The sequence below is a fragment of the Bolinopsis microptera genome, chromosome 7 (assembly GCF_026151205.1).
Source record: "Bolinopsis microptera isolate Bmic1 chromosome 7, MBARI_Bmic_1.0, whole genome shotgun sequence".
NCBI lineage: Eukaryota > Metazoa > Ctenophora > Tentaculata > Lobata > Bolinopsidae > Bolinopsis > Bolinopsis microptera.
This window is the reverse complement of record NC_087078.1, coordinates 9,514,218-9,529,944: the sequence shown is the minus strand read 5'-3', so window position 1 is coordinate 9,529,944 and position 15,727 is coordinate 9,514,218. Positions and strand designations below refer to the sequence as shown.

At 40.0% G+C, this 15,727-nt stretch overlaps 1 long non-coding RNA gene across 1 annotated transcript; it reads left to right on the top strand.

Annotated features, from left to right (window-relative positions):
• Nucleotides 1–14,107: 14,107 nt before the first annotated feature.
• Nucleotides 14,108–15,683, top strand: LOC134818240 (uncharacterized). Its single transcript, XR_010160615.1, has 2 exons — nucleotides 14,108–14,416; nucleotides 14,618–15,683. It is a non-coding gene; the product is annotated as an uncharacterized LOC134818240 (long non-coding RNA).
• The last annotated feature ends 44 nt before the right edge of the window (nucleotides 15,684–15,727 follow it).

Below are 15,727 nucleotides of genomic sequence, written 5' to 3'. Positions count from 1 at the left end.
AAAAGCACAATAGCTAATAATCTTTTGTCAAGGTGCCTCTAAAGTGTTTTTAAACGATTCCCCGTTTAATTTTAGTCTAGGACCGCCAACTAATTGCATAATCAAGCAAGTTATAGACATATTTCATTCATATCAAATTGGGTGTGCTTTTGGCGGAGACATAACGTGCAACTTAATTGACGATGTCAATTCATCTCAGCTCGGCGCGGCACAGTAGCGCATCTCGCCGATCTAGAGTGAGAAGCCTCATTGAGTGCGCGGCGCGGCACAGTAACGCATCGCGCTACAACGTGCGCCGTCTATCATAGCGTCATTTTGGAGCAGTTATGGGGACTGTCGACTGATGACTTGTGAAAACAATTTTATTGATGCAAAAGTGAGATCATGATCATGGACGAAGGTTATATTTGTTCGTTGTAGTTGACAAATCTTTGTTGTTTGTAGCACGTCGTGACAGTTGACATCCACGGTCGTTCTTCATTCTTACGATACACAATACAGAGGAGCCACACACGAGTGCTCGGCGGGTCATACCAATACAACGTACGCGTGTGGCAAGAAGCATACAGTAACGAGTTCAAAACATGTGCCAGAGTCCGCACCCGCTCAGTTGGATCCCAAAAATTAATTCCTTAGTTAATTGACGATGTCAATTCATGGCAGCTCGGCGCGGCACAGTAGCGCATTTCGCCGATCTAGCCGATGTCGCTGTGAGAAGCCTCATTGAGTGCGCGGCGCGGCACAGTAACGCATCGCGCTACAAATTCCTTAGATGTTGTATAGTAATTAATGAAAGAAAAACAAACATTTTATTTACCACAAAACAATTAATGCATATTATGTTCAATGTTATATTTATAGATAAAGTTGAAAATTCAACCATATAGACACAGCCCACTGCGTGCGCACACAGCCACACACTGTTGAGTAATCCTCAGGTGCGGGCGTAAGTGCCGCGCGCAGGGTCTATTTTACTGGGCCGCGCTCAGCCTGTCATTCCGCCTAATCTCTATTACCAACATTAAAGCCCCTTTTGTCTGGTTCCGGGCAAAAGACCAGGTAGCTTCGATGAGGCCTGGCATGTGGGTCTGGATGTGCTGGTTGGCGGTTCCCGGTGTGGTGTGTGCTGAGACTGGGGTGGATGGCTGAAACCAGGGGACCGCTGGGCTGGGTGGCGAAGCTGGTGGTCGTAACGGAGGCAGTCCACATTGAGCACCCAAGCGACGAAAGTCGCTAGGTAGCTCGTGGGGATAGCATCCGGGTCGATAGCTGGCGGCGTTGTCTTAGCATGGCGTGCCACTGGGTGTAGGCACTCTGTTCTGGGCTCGCATGCATCGCGTCAGGGGGCTTGTCGGCTGGGGCGTCTGTCACACGTGTAGGTACTTATTGATTTAAAGTACAGCGGCAGAGTCAATCCTGAGCACTAGAGCACCACCTATGACTCTGCCCATTTGCTCTGGAGTTACTGCCCAGGACCCAATCCTATCCTGTTTCTCTCACCTATAGTGATTGGTAATGGTGCTTTATCCAAAGCAAATGACCTTGCCGTGGTAAGGGGGCTTAATCGGTATCACAAGACCAGCCGAGACTAAGCTGTACTGTTCAGCTGAGCAAAACTGAACGTAGGTCGCACGTGCCAACCGTCTTCCTTTACCTCATTTGATCCCTTTTTCTTTTGGAGCTCTCACAGCGTTCACTCACACCTGAGCATATAGGGTTTTAGAAGTTCAGGGTGTGTACTTCAAGGTCGGGCCCTTAATACCGATCATTAGCACCCGTTTTACCTTTACCTTATTAGCGGCATATCATTACTGTCGCGGTAGTAAAACAAACATCTTTCTACGATTCGCAGAAAGTGTTAAAACTCTCACTAATACACTTGGACTACAACACCGGATTACCAGTGGAGGAGGCTGGACTGAGCTGGCCTCGTGTGGGATTGGCACACTTGCGCAGGCTTCACAGCCTTGCTGCGATGGTGCTGGTTCCTATCGGGGCTGTGCTCGTTCAGCAACCACCAAGGAATCCACCACTACTACACCTACACTACAACACCGGATTACCAGTGGAGGAGGCGGGACTGAGCCGGCCTCGTGTGGGATTGGCACACTTGCGCAGGCTTCACAGCCTTGCTGCGATGGTGCTGGTTCCTATCGGGGCTGTGCTCGTTCAGCAACCACCAAGGAATCCACCACTACTACACCTACACTACAACACCGGATTACCAGTGGAGGAGGCGGGACTGAGCCGGCCTCGTGTGGGATTGGCACACTTGCACAGGCTTCACAGCCTTGTTGCGAGGGTGCTGGTTTCAATCGGGGCTGTGCTCGTTCAGCAACCACCAAGGAATCCACCACTATTACCCCTATACTACAACTCCGGATTTACAAAACAATCATGACTGATAGCGGTAATGAGATGTATCAACTGCGTAACACAGATGAGACATTGATTTTCGCAGAGCGGATCAGGTTTCCTGATTTACGCTTAACATCAGACATTATTGTGATTAAAGGACCTATTTCAACAACATTGCGCGGGAACGCGCACATAATCTCCCATATACTGATAACAACATTATCTATCAATCCTACCCCACCGTGGAATAGGATACAGATCACCAACATCTGGGAGGCAGTGGCTGTGCAGCTACATGAAGGTGGGGGCCCGTCGACGGAGTTTAAACAGAGGCAGCGGATCTGGGTGGATGTCTCACCTTCGGGTGAGACATTCTTAGAGAAACACAGTTTTCTCCCGGAGACGCTGGTTGCTGCTATTCGACTTCGACCAGCCCCCCGACACAGTGCCCAATCCAAAAGGTCCTAGTACCCGTCCGGTGAGGGTAACTGCAGGTGCTGCACGCCACGTCCCCAATACCAAAAAAACAGGTAAAACTCATCATGAATATTACTCTGTTACTCAAATCAACCTTATATATTAAACGCAAGTACAACGCTTGGAAAACCCTGCTGGTGAACACTCATGGCAGGAAAAATCCTATTGTACTAGCGACTGAACCATACACTAATAACAAACACCTAATTCCACCAATAAGCAAAGAACTAACCGAGTATTACTACAAAGTTGGGGACATTAGGCCCCGTGCCGCCATAGTAATACACAAAAACCTAGCTGAAAAAAGTTGGGAACTATCGCAATTCACAACCCCGGATCAAGTTGCTATTAAGATTCAACTTAGCTCGACAGAAGTAATTCTGGCAGCTTCGTACATGGATATTAATGGACCAGCTCCATCCCACGAAACCACACCTCTAGCCAAATACGCTATAGACAACAAAATACCACTCATAATAGGCTCTGACACCAACTCCCAACACACTCTTTGGGGTAACAAGTTGTGCAATAGAAGAGGAGAGGAACTACTTGATTTCCTCTCGTCGCTAGGGCTCTCCTGTTCCAACAAAGGTTCAACTCCAACATTCCTCAACTCACGAGGTCATAATTCCATCATTGACCTCACTATTACCAACCAACTGGGGGCGGAACTGATCAGTAACTGGCACGTTAGTGATCTTTACTCAAACTCCGATCACAGATATATCATGTTCGACATTACTTCTGGTCCCAAAAAAGAACCAAGACAAATACGCCTAGTCAAGAACACTGACTGGGCGAAATTTGACGAGATTCTTTACAACAACAATGATCTCCACAACACCTGCGTTAACACACCACACGACATTGATCACAAAGTTAACACCATTAATACTACTCTCCGAGCTGCCTTCGAGGAGGCATGTCCCATTACTTACATCTCCAGCGCTGTCAGAAAACCACCCTGGCTAACTCGAGAAGTTGAGGAAGCACAGAGGGGTATAAGACGCAAACTCATCACAGCTCGTCGAACCAAAACTGATGCTTCGTGGCTCGCTCTTAGAGAAAGCAACAAGCAATACAACAAGATCCTGTCCAACTCCCAGCGCAATGCGTGGCGGAAATTCTGCGCAGACACAGAATCGGTTAAGGAATCTGGAAGGATGAACAAGATTCTGAAAACCTGTACTGACACCAATAACAAACTTGAAGCCGTTTATAAACCAAATGGCGAACTCACCATAAACGCAGAGGAGACACTGGAGGTCATGACACAAACCCACTTCAAGGAGAGTGTTACTGATCCGCCAGTTCCGCCTCTCTGCCCCTTACCGATCTCCACAGACTTACTAGACAAAATCTACAGCCCTGAAAGAATCGAAAAGGCTCTCCTATCCTTCGATCCCTTGAAGGCTGCAGGACCTGACACTCTAAAACCTATCATATTCCAGAAAGCCTGGGCTCATATCAAAGACATAACAAAAAACATTATGACAAAAAACCATGAAACGCAACACATCCCAACTTTGTGGAGGGACTCTCTTGGAATCTTTCTCCCTAAGCCTGGAAAAACCGACTACAACAAAGCTAAGTCATTTCGAACGATCACTCTTTCGCCCGTGATGTTAAAGTTGCAGGAGAAAGTGATCTTATGGCATATGCAACATGACCTCAACATAGCTAATGATATCAACAAACGACAATTCGGCTTTAAGAAGGGCTGCTCCACAGAAGCGGCACTTCATAAAGTTACTCACACCATTGAGCGCAGAATAGCCAAGAAAGGATATGTCCTAGGTGTCTTTCTAGATATAGAGGGTGCCTTCGACAATGTCTCGTTCAAGGCTATCTCTGAAGCAGTCAAGGCTACGAAAGTGGACTTGGCTACTGCACAGTGGATCATCAACATGGTAACCAATCGATTCATCACACTAAATCATAAGGATAAGTCGAGAAGGGTACGGATCAGGCGAGGTTGCCCCCAAGGAGGCATTCTCTCTCCTTTTCTCTGGAATCTGGTAGTCGACAATCTCCTTTCCTTTACCGCAAAAGACATCCCGGGTTACCTGCAAGCCTTTGCGGATGATCTGTTGTCTCTAGCGGAAGGGGATGATTTAGACATCATCTGGGACCGAACATGCAAAACTATTAAAACGATAGAAAATTGGTGCAGAACCAAAGAGCTATCTATTAGCGCCCTTAAAACTCAGATAGTCATGTTTACCTGGAATAGTAAGTGGACTCTAAGACCTATAACAGTTGGCAACAACATTATAGGTCTTTCCAAGTCTGCTAAATTTCTAGGAGTCACCTTGGACAGCAAACTCAATTTCAATGAACATATCATCAACACCACCAAAAAAGCCACGGCATCCCTCATGCAATGTCGAAGAGCTGTCGGCCCCACATGGGGTATGAGCCCTAAAACATGCAAATGGATGTACACGGCTGTCATCCGTCCAATCCTATCCTACTGCTGTAGTATATGGATCAGGGCCACTCAAACGGACTATAACGCGAAGAAACTCAAACGTGTGCAGGCATTGGCACTCAGAATGATGTCTGGTGCCATGCCAAGCACACCTTTTATCGCATTGAATCACCTCACCGACACTTCTGACATCATACTGTTCCTGCAAGGCGAAGCAGCAAAGGGTGCGGCCAGGCTACAAGCTTATGGCAGCCTCACTCTTGAAACTATCGCCTTCAGGAAGGGAACTATCAAAAATCATACCACTATCAACAAACAATTCATGGCAGACCTCATTATCCCACCTAGAGCAACGAGAGACCTAACAACACCAACCATGATGCTGGGACGGCACTTCACCGTCACAACTCCTGGAGCCGATAACACTGAATATAGAAATTCACTTCAAAACACCATTGACAACATTACCAGTGAAACGATCACCTGCTACACTGACGGGTCACTCACTGACTCAGGATGCGGGGCTGGCTATATCATCACAACTGACAACAATAACACCACCCTTGAAGAAAGATCATTCAAGCTCCCTGATTATTGCACTGTTTACCAAACAGAGCTCACCGCCATCATTGAAGCTTGCAAATATCTCTCTACCTATACCAACACACACATCATCATATGGTCTGACAGTCTCTCATCTATACAAGCTATCTCTGCGCTTTCAACGCGGAGTAGAACTACAAGAGACTGTTACGACTCTCTTAATGCACTCGGATCCAACAACACGCTAGAGATACGATGGATTGCAGCACACATCGGATTGTGGGGGAACGAAAAAGCAGATGAGCTGGCCAAGCTTGGTACAATCAGTGAATCCACTTTGAAGTGTCCAATTCCTCAATCCTACATCAAGCGTCAAATCGACAACAAAGTCAACAGACTGAATCAGGAAACTTGGTTAACTGACGGTCCCAGACACACCAAACTGACACTCGGCCACAAGCATGCCAAAATCATCAAAAACCTCAACACTACACTCAGCAAAAACAGACAAGATTACAGAACTGCAGTTCACCTCATCACGGGTCACTGCGGCTTAAACAAACACCTTCACACCATTTGCAAATCAAACACCAGTGCTTGTCCTATGTGCGGCGACGGAGAGGAAACTGTCTCACACTTTCTTGGACAGTGTCCGGCTATTGCCCAAATTAGAGGTCAATATTTCCAGGACTACTACCTCTCTGTCAATGACATATTCGACAACCAACACATCACCACAATTGTCAATTTCGCAAACCGCACCAAACGCTTAATTGTGCCGGAGGAGCTGGATCAGACCGGGGTGACTTAAAGTATTATTTCATATGCTGTCTCGTCTCGTTTAACTTTTACAAACCCAGCTGGCATTAAGCGTATCATTTTGACTCATATAATAACATCTTACACCATCCTCCACCAATCACTCTGATTTCACCGGCAACCTTCCCCAAGGTTGCCACACCCCAGAGGTAGGCAGAGCATCTCAATGCTATCCTCTCGTGGGCTATCTTGGCCCAGCCTCTCTAAAAAATTAAAAAAAAAAAAAAAAAAAAAAAAAAAAAAAAAAAAAAAAAAAAAAAAAAAAAAAAAAAAAAATTAAAGCCTGGGGTCCTCAGGTAAGGTCTATTCAATCTTAATCCTTCAATTAAGTTACATGTCACATTTATTAGTTACTAGAGCCAAAATTTCAAAAGCATAATAATGTTTGGGGAAATTTAGGCCTTAATTGACGATTTCAATTCATCGCAGCTCGGCGAGGCAGAGTAGCGCATTTCACCGATCTAGCGAGAAGCATAATTGCGAGAAGCATAATTGAGTGCGCGGCGCGGCGCAGTAACGCATCATCAGTCATTGCATAATATAATATAAGTTAGAGGTTAGATGATTTTTTTCGCATGCCAATTAAATTTTTCATCACATTGAATTTTTACTGCTACATATTATGGCATAGCATGAAAAGCAAATTTCGTCACATTTCGGTAACTTAGTAGAATTAAACTCAACGGACTGGGGAGGGGAGGGGGAGTTGGGGCCGGCCCAAGCTTCCTCCAAACTACCGATTACACTACACACAGGGCCTCATGTATGTAATGTGTCACACTTCACAGGTGATAGCAAACAAAAACTTGTAACATGGGTGAAACAAGACACCACACGTGTACGATCTCAGCCGTGCAGTATAATAGCAGTCAATAGTTCAAATTGCAATTGCAAGGTGTCCTTTACCTGGGGACCTCAGGCTATCATGTTCATAAACATTCGGGGGAATGACAGGCAGAGCGCAGCCTTAACAACAATTAATTTTCGTTCTGAGCAGTGCATTGCATATGGGAGTATGGGTCACGTGGCTAGTTTAAACAATAGTGAGTTCTAAACATAAATATAACAGCTTTAAACCGACTAAGTATGAATGAGTGAAATACCTGACAATCTACACTCCTATAAAAATTAAAAAAGCATGAGTAACTCGTAGTGATGTATGATTTCTAGAAAACTTTAAATTAAATTTGGCGCTCACAGGTCCTCATGATCATGTGATCGCCGCATGAGGTTCTGTAAATTCGCAGGGCACCTTCGAGCTTATATTATTCACCTTACTGAGGCAGTCAACCAACGCGCAGCTTTATTTTTATGAAATGATATGTTTTGATTGTTATTAATAAATACCAAAATTTAAATTTAGTTTCCTAAATTTGTTTTCCTAATGTTCAGAACTTCAGAACACGCTACATTAATGGATGCCATAATTGAGCCACTATCGTCGAACACGCTATTTTTCACTTTCCCACCCACACCTCCCCCACCCTCCATCCCTGACACCACTCAATCACATATGGACACGTTCATTTGAGTTTGAGGATATTGGTAAATATAAGTGACCCTATTAAAAGGCACAGTGTAGTTGACTTTGTCACACTATGAAATTACACAAACCCTTGATGGTTAGGATAATCGTCTCATCCTCTAGGCTAACTTTGTCACATAACGATATCTTAATCAGGTGATAAGATATCGCTTAAATACGGCCGGCACGGAAATGGTTACATTGTCACACTATAAACATGTGACAGAGTAAATATGGACCCCTTGCTGCCGTTTTTGACCAAAATTTTGAGTGTCCAGTTGATTGGATGTGTACATATGACCATTACCTACATATTTGACGACTTTTTTTCGTTAGATGGTGCACTCAGGTTTAATCTGTCACACATTTAAGAAAATATGTGAACAATGTTTAGGGAACCCTGATAAGCAATGCTGAGTAGTGTAGGTTTAGTTAATGGCCTGGAAGTGCTAGGAATTGTTATTATATCATATAGTCGCAAGGAATTAAAACACAGAAGGCACAGACAAGTTTACTTTGTCACATAATCTTGATGATATCTGAACATGTGTGAAATTGAACAAATAATGATATACCCGCTTAAACCCTTTGTATTACGTACTATGGATCAAACAACACTGCTAGTACCATGCACCAGTCACATAAATCATTAACGTGTGGTAATATGTTAACAGTGTCACAATTAATCTACCACAACATGGTCAAAAATAGGGTAATTTCGTCACAAAAAATTATCATAACTCTGTCAGCTCCTTGCTGGCAAAATAACTAGTTTATCGACATTTTTTTGATGATAAAATTACATAGTATTCTAATAGAGGTATAGTTCTTCAAAATAGGGGCAAGACATGTTTACTTTGTCACATCAGTTATTATAAGAGTTAGGTAATCGTTATCAGATTAACCGATCTTTTTCGTAGTATGGATCAATAAATATAGGCAATAAAGCATCCTAATTCCTATGCCAATTTTAACACACTATCTTGATATTGTTGGGGCAGGAAAAGTTAATTTTGTCACATGTTCAGTGTCTTTGACAAATTAATCTAAAATTGTTAAACTTGAGCTCTGATGTTCTGGACAACATTCTAACAATCGTTTCTGAAAGAATGTTGAATTCTAATACAGTTATAGATCTTCAAAATAAGGGCAAGACATGTTTACTTTGTCACATCAGTTATTATTAGAGTTAGGTAATCGTCATCACATTAAAATATATTTTTTTGTAGTTTGGATTGATTTATTTAGGTAATAAAGCAGCCTATGCTAATTTTTACACACTGTCTTGAAATTGTTGGGGCAGGAAAAGTTAATTTTGTCACATTTTTAGTGACTTTGACAAATTTAACCTGAAATTGTTAAACTCGAGCTCTGATGTTCTGGACAATATTCTACCAATCGTTTCTGAAAGAATGTTGAATTCTAATACAGTTATAGATCTTCAAAATAGGGGCAAGACATGTTTACTTTGTCACATCAGTTATTATTACAGTTAGGTAATCGTCATCACATTAACATATATTTTTTTGTAGTTTGGATTGATTTATTTAGGTAATAAGGCAGCCTATGCTAATTTTTACACACTATCTTGAAATTGTTGGGGCAGGAAAAGTTAATTTTGTCACATTTTTAGTGACTTTGACAAATTTAACCCAAAATTGTTAAACTTGAGCTCTGATGTTCTGGACAATATTCTACCAATTTTTTCTGAAAGAATGTTAAATTCTAATAGAGTTATAGAATATATAGATCTTCAAAATAGGGGCAAGACATGTTTACTTTGTCACATCAGTTATTATAAGAGTTATTACTTATTATAAGAGACTATTTCATTATATAATCATTGTTTTTAACCTATTTACGATTTCGTTTAATTTTTTGTGACAATGTAAACATCAACTGATCTTAACTTGCATCAACTACATTGTCATCATGTAAAGTTTTCCCGCCTTTCAAACCAAAATCAGATATAAATAATTCGCCCAAAATTTTAAATTCCATATATTGTGACAGAATTAACCTCATTTCCCAATAACCAAGTGCCTGTATTAGCTTACTATTCAAAGCAACATATTTTAAGGCTATGATTGGTACTCCGTACTTGGTAGATCAACCATCAAATAATGAGTAAAAAGGGTTTTGAGGACACCTCACAGTAGAATAGAGGTATGGTATTCTGAGTGTGACAAAGTTACCTAAATATTGCCTTGTAACCGTTCGATCCGTGCCCTTTAACCAATGTTGTATCATAATTGTTAGATTGACCTAATCTACTATGTTCCAGACCAAGGAATGATAATTAGACAACTGCAGTTAACTAAGTCACACAAAATGTGACATTTGAACCATTACAGTGCCTAACAACAATAGATTTTCTTTCTGAGCAGTGCATATGGGAGTATGGGTTACGCGGCTAATGTTCAGAACTTCTGAACGTGCTAGGTTAATAGATGTCAAAATTAAGCCACTATCGTCAAAAACGCTATTATTTTTGTTTACCAATATCCTCAAACTCAAATGAACGTGTCCATATAAGCATTGTCCACCACATATAAGCATTGTCCACCAGCATTATGGAATTGGTGGCATTGCTTTAACCTGGTTTAAGAACTTCTTATCTTGTAGATATCAATGCACAAGGATCAATGGCAAAATAAGCTCATTTTTAGAAGTTCTGAGTGGTGTACCACAAGGAAGCATCATTGGGCTTATATTATTTAGTATCTTCATAAATGACATCATTTATGCCTGTAACCTGTCTAAGCCCTTTCTATTTGCAGATGATGGTGCACTATTCTTTGATCAAACCTGCAGAAGCACATTTATAAACATAAAAATAGAACTTATGACAATCTTTAAATGGCTCAGTGTTAATAAATTATCACTCAATGAAAAGAAGACTGAATTCCTATTGTTTGATTCTGTTAATCAACATGATGAATTAACCATTGAATGTAATGAGGTAACTTTCACAATCAAGGAGTGCAAAGAGACAAATATCTTGGCCTCATTCTAGATAGTAAATTAAGCTTCAAAAGCCATGTAGATTATATTATTAGGAAGGTCATGAAGAGAATTGGTGCCATGTATAGAAGCAAAGCACTGCTACCCATTAAATATAGGAAAATGTTTGCCAATGCACTCATGTTGCCACAATTCGATTATTTAGACACGATCTATTGTAGAGCTGGCAAGACAAAACTTGCTGAACTTGACACTCTGTACAAAAAGGTAGCCAAAATAGCTCTCAACGTTCCACAAACAGAGAGCAGCCTTAATGTTTATAGAGACATGAAATGGTTACCACTCCATCTCCCCTATCAAGATTCTAAAAAAAGTGCGATGAGATTGGATTTTGACACTAGAAGTGCGATTTTCACGTGTCACATGCAGTGGCGAAATGTACTCCCCACCCCCCCTCCAGCCTGCAAGATTTCTTGCCCCACTAATTATTTTCTATTCAAAAAGATTTCACGAGTCCCTTTGTAAGCGAAAAGTATGTCACTGTTATTGGATCCATAAATAACGAAAAATTTACGTGCGTATTTTTATGAATTATATTATGTTACATATTGTAAATGATGGTGAGCCTCACTTAGCCCGATGGTTTAGGGCGCGCTCGACAAGCAGTTGATTCGGGTTCGAGTCTCGTCAGCAGTCATTCTTTTGGCAATTATTAATTATTTTACTAAAATTATCATCAGAGCACCTTGTTATATACGTTATCCGATAGATTATACTGTTCGTACTTCATCTAGAGAACTAAGATCAAGAGAAGACTGGCATTTAAGGATTTGTCCGGGGAAGGCCTCGTTCACACTGGAACATGTCAAATTATTGTAAACGGAGTTATCTGGTAATGTTTGTTTTGTTTATGGCTAGAATTTAGAATGGAATCAATGTGATGAGGATCCAGAGTTAATTACATGCTAGGATTAATAAGTCAGTTCTCCAGTTGAAGAGACCCTTTCTCAAACTTTTAATTCACTATGCCTATGGCAGTATCAAGTATATTCTGAGAAAGATTGAGTAGACTGTAGCCAGGAATAGTACCTCCTTTAATGGTAACCATGGTAACTATAGTAACCACTGTGAATCTTGATCTTATAACAACTAGTATCCTTTAAGACTTAGACAGTACAGTGAATAAACACGCTGAAAAGCGATGAAAATGCAAGCGCGCGACTGAATATGTAGTGCTGAAAGAGGGTGCCGAAATCTCGCGGAGAATCTCACGATATCGTGAGCCTAGCTATGAGATTTTAACGAAACTCGCAAAAATCTGGCAAAAATCTCGCGCGCGTTACGTCGAAGTTTTCACGCTACAAACAAGTGATAAAATACACGTTAAGAGTATAAAATACATGTTAAGTTCCTAATTACCTCAACTTTTAAGTTAAACTTTTTCTGTTTCTTCATTTATTTACAAATTTTGTGCGATGAGTCCGGCTCGCAATCTCGCATAAATCTTGAGCTGGGCTCCATCTTAGACGACAACTCCATCTGTCAAATTATATGTTTAGAATCATCCATGACAATTGTCCTACAAACTTTATGAACAAATTTAGTTACATATCAGGAGGTAGTAGGAGCGGCGAAAGCTGCAACCTATATGTTAATAGATCAACATCACATAAAAACTTTCAATACTTGGGGGCAAAATGTTGGAATAATGTTCCAACAGATCTACGAAATCTGCCCGATGTTAAAAGCTTAAGTGATTCGTATAAGAAACAGCTACTCTCATCTATAACAACAGACCCTAATTACACCGTCGACAATTCATATGACAAATTTTACACTGCAATCATAGTCGACGATAACTAAGTATCTTCTAATTCTTTTAAATCTGAGGCATATATAATTTATGTCGAAAGGATATTCCCTTTTTGACCACCTTACCATTCTGATTGATTTTGCACATGACTGACATGTTTTAACTGGAGAAGGGATTCGCACAGTGGTAGTTTTATAAACCACTTTTAATTTATTGACCTATTATACCTAGTGGTAGTTTTATAGACCACATTTAATTTATTAACTTATCATACTTAGTATTTATTTTTGGTGACTGTATCACCCAGTTTTAACATTTGATAATTGTACAGTTTATTGACGACACATTGACTGAATGTTATTTTATATTCTAATTTATATTCTAGATATTTTATTTATTTTTCAACAGACGACAACTTCCTGTTTTTTCTTCTATATTAGTTACTCATATCTCTTGTACAGACTGTTTTACAAGGACATTGACAGATGATACTCACATTAGGCATTCATTATTGCATCTAAATTATTTCACTTGCATTAGGTTTAGAAATTTATTCTCTGGTTAACAGATTTCAAATGTTTAATCAATTTGTAGTATGACAGTAAGGTATATAAGAAGTTATTTAATTTTGCTTGGGCTATTATATTGACTATTGAGGTTTAATGATGATATGGAATTTGAATTCTATATAAATTTACACTATGTGGTTGGGGCATTTTGCACAGTAAATATGGTTACTACTCCTATATATCATATTATTTGATTGGTATTCGATTTCTGATTATTTCTTAGGAATATGATTATTATATCTCAATTTGGCTTTAGGTAGGGTGCCCCGCTAAAAGAACTGGATTCTTCCAGGAAGCATCCCGTGCACAGACCTTGGTCTACATATATATTAAATTATTAACCATTCATTCTGTATGTGCACGAAAATTTATTTCAATCAAAAACATCACATTCAGCTGACGACGATTAACACATGTTTATTGAAAGCTTCTACAAGTTAAATCATCGTATCTCTTATATGTTTTTAACCCAACTCCACTCAGCACGCTATTTTGTTGTTTGTTTAGTAATATCCTCAAACTTCAATGAACGTGTCCATGTATTGTTGATAAAATGCTAATTATAACCTATTATTTTACAACTTGCATCATCATTAATGCAATTATGTTAATTTGTTAGATATGCAGAGGAAATTCAACCGCGGGGAGTATGTGAGAGTGAAGGGCCTGGTAAAAAGGGCAGATCTCAATGGAGAGGAGGGTGTTGTTATAAAGGAAATCGGTAACAGATATGAGGTTGAAATTGTCAACAAGCCAAGTACATTTTCTTTGCTACCTGAAAAATTGGAGTATCTAGGTCAAAGCTGTGTTGTTATTGGACCATGCGATAAAGGGATCAGTTCTGATGAAATACCAATATACACATCATATCTGGAGGGACTCGTAGAGTATAAAGAGATACAAGAATTGAAATCAAGGTAAGAATGTTAATAGTAGTGTAATTAAACATCATGCTATGTACTTTTAGTGGATGTACTTTTTGCAGATTTTCTCATCAGGATTTAGGAAATATATCCGAATTTGCATTTCAATTCTATCCATAATGAAATCAAGTCACTCATCTCCTTTGCTGCATTTTTCTTTTATATACCTTGATCTTCTATAAACGGTGTTTTCAGATTTGGTTGGAGACGTCCTGTTGGCATGGCATGGTGTTCTGAAAATGCCAAGTATAAAGACTTGTACATCTATTACGACAGTGAAAGCAAAGAGACTGTAAACAGTCTTGCAGATTTAGTTTTCCCGGCTATGTCTGCTGATAAATGCTGTCCCTCTGTGCCCGTCAACATGCCGGGACGGGAGGACGGTATCAGAGGATCTGTTGTGATAATCAGACAGGAACCACCCCAGAAGATCACTTCATGGTCAATGGTGTTGAACAGACCAAAACTGGTCAGAGAGATTTCTTCTTTGATAGGCTCATAACTCACACTGAAGTCAGGAGTATGTTCAATAAGGCTATAAAGCACCAAGGGAATCACTCACATCATGAGAAAGTTAGAAAAGCACAAGAAAAGAAACCCACCCCACAATCTGCTCAACTGGATAAGCTTACTAAAATGTTTAATGCTAAGCTTGGTGGTGGGCCTGGTGGCGTGAAATTTCATGATCCTAATGATATCACAGGTGACATGTATGAATATCTGTTGGGAAAGTAAACTCTGTAGATCAAGTGTTAAGGTTGTGTTGTTTAGTGCATGATATTTATATGCAAATAACTTATTGAGTGAAATGGATACAGTTTGTGCTCCTGACTGCATTAAGATGATACTATATAAATGTATTTTATAATGTATTACTTAAATATTTTTAACAATAAATTTATTTTTAACTATTAATTTATATGATAATTTATAGGTATTTATTTTCACCCAGCATTCAAAGTGAGTTAAGTATTGCTTATGAATTTTATATTGGGTACAATTGCAATGCGGCAAAGTTTAAGAATTTGCATTTTTAATGGAAGTTTTATACAGTTTTCGAGTTTGTTATTTATTTGTGACTCAGATTAACGTTACAATCGTTCAATAATTTGTAACACAGGTAACGTTTAAAAACTTCGGTATTTTTTATTTCCCTGGGCATTTTTCTATGGTGATAAAGTTTGCACGAGAGTTCAAATTTTGTGCTACAGATGCCGTTTGTCTTAGTCACATGATGATAATTTGATTGGGTCCCATCTTGTGTAATATTTTCCTTTTCTTTTTATGAAATAATGAACACAGTTT